Below are 2507 nucleotides of genomic sequence, written 5' to 3'. Positions count from 1 at the left end.
TCAGCGTTGCTTAAAGGCAGTGGACACTATTGGTAATGACTCAAAATAAATATTTAGCATAAAACCTTACTTGGTAACGAGTAATGGGGAGAGGTTGATAGTATAAAACATTGAAAGAACTCTGAAGTAATGTAGTTTTCGAGAAAGAAGCAATTTTCCACGAATTTGATTTCGAGACCTCAGATTTAGAATTTGAGGTCTCGAAATCTAACATCTGAAAGCGCACAACTTTGTGTGACAAGGGTGTCATTTTCTTTCATTATTATCTCGCAACTTCAACGACCAAATGAGCTCAAGTTTTTACAGGTTTTATATTTTATGCATATGTTGAGATACACCACCGTTGAAGACTAGTCTTTGACAATTACCAATAGTGTCCAGCGTCTTTAAAGGAACATAACACAATTGGTAAGAAAAACTCTTTGAATATCACGATCTACATTAAACTGACAAGGTCTAAATTTCTAAAATCTAAGGTCTAAAATGTCATATTTGATGGAAATAAATAAAATCAATTTCCCGTTTTGAGTTTATCGCTCATTGAGCGTTTTATTCATTGTGTTAATCAACTTCATGCAATGTGTAATGTTTTTAAACTACTTTCTCGTGACCCAGGATGGCCGATCGATCTCATACATGCCGATCGATCTCAAACATCTACCGATTTGTATGTTTTTATATACTATATGGTGGTTAACATAAAGTGCTACCACTGCCAACAACTATTATGTGAGGAAGAAAACATTGTTGTAATTGGTTTCTTTAATTGGTTTTGGTTCGACAACGACACTGAGGCAAAAATAGGGGGGCATCCCTCTGTTTCCTTGCCAATGTATTAGAACTTCACATGTACATTCTACTTCAACCTAAAGTTGTCTTTTAGATTGCGTTTGTTGTAGTTGTTATTACATCAACAACTGAAGCTCCAAAAGCTCATCACGACTGGATTGTAGTGCCATTTTTCCTGAGAAACGGCGATGCAATAACCTTCAATGTTTGCTTCTAAAAGCCAATTACTTATCTAAAGCTAAGGCCATCTATCCTATTCATTATATATATGTATTTATGAGTCATAATAGAGTCATGCTCTATTGAAGAATTTGAACAGTTACAAGATACCATACTATGTAACGTCAAACAATTAAGGTCCACCCTAATGGACACACAGAACAAGAAACGTATGAATGTCCAGGCTAACCATAATAAACACACCCATAGACGTTTCCACAGTAAGAGAGCCACCATTGCTCCTCCTACTGTTAGGTCGCCAGAGACCAATACTGTAGTTAACCTGTCTGACATGGTCCTTACTGACCCACAGGTTAAACTCCTCTCAAGGGGTCTTAAGTTTTGCCCCACACCCAGAGAGCCTAACCAACTTCTTTTCCAACAGGACATGGCCCAATTCAATCGTAGGTTACGCCTACGTGAATACTTTCATGTAGAGCCCTCCATGGATGACGAGTCATCTGTGGAGACCCAACCTATTCCCCGCAACCGCTTCAGGGAAAAGAGTACTTGGGTACCCCCTAAGAACCGATATGTGTCTCTAGAGACATACATCAATTCGGTTAACTCCGAGGTTCTTAAGGCCCCCCAGTACCCCTACTCCCAATAACCTCCCCCAAGATGAGCGGCACGCCCTTACACAACTCCGCCAATCACCAGACATAGTGATTGAACGGGCTGACAAGGGGTCCGCAGTTGTAGTCATGAACACACATGACTACATTGCTGAGGGCCTTAGACAGCTCAGTAACACTGATCATTACATTGAATGTGCTTCTGATCCCACTGAATCTTTCTCCCAAGATATCAGTGACACCCTGGTTAGGATTTATCACGCCAATGGTATTGAGAAAGACACATTTAACTATCTCCTCCCACATGACCCCCGTACAGCAAGGTTCTACCTTCTACCTAAGATACACAAGCCCAATAACCCGGGGAGACCTATTGTATCTGGGAATGGTAGCCCCACAGAGCGCATTTCTGAGTTTGTCGATAGCTTCCTCAAACCCTTAGTCTGCCGTATTTCTTCCTTCATCAAGGATACCAAAGACTTTCTCCACGAACTATATTAGGTCAAGCACCAAATACCTGACTGTGCTATTTTGGTTACTTTTGATGTTTCATCACTGTATACTAACATACCCCATCATGAAGGCATGAGTGCATGTGTCTCTGCCCTCAATGCTAGTAATCAGTCCCGCCCCTCAGTGAGTCATATTAAGGAACTCATGAGCCACATTCTAATGAAGAATAATTTAACATTTTCTGACAGGCATTTTCTACAGGTACAGGGTACTGCCATGGGTACCAAAATGGCACCCTCATATGCTAACCTATTCATGTCTCAGCTGGAGGACAGACTCCTGTCCTCCACCCCCCACCGACCACTAGTTTGGTAGAGATTTATTGATGATATTTTCTCCATCTGGTGTGGTGACCAAGACAGCTTGGATGAGTTTATTGACCATATCGACTCATTTCACCCCACCATAAAG

The sequence above is a fragment of the Asterias rubens genome, chromosome 10, assembly GCF_902459465.1.
Source record: "Asterias rubens chromosome 10, eAstRub1.3, whole genome shotgun sequence".
Classification (NCBI taxonomy): Eukaryota; Metazoa; Echinodermata; class Asteroidea; order Forcipulatida; family Asteriidae; genus Asterias; species Asterias rubens.
The sequence above is the reverse complement of the archived record's forward strand: the minus strand, read 5'-3'. Positions refer to the sequence as shown.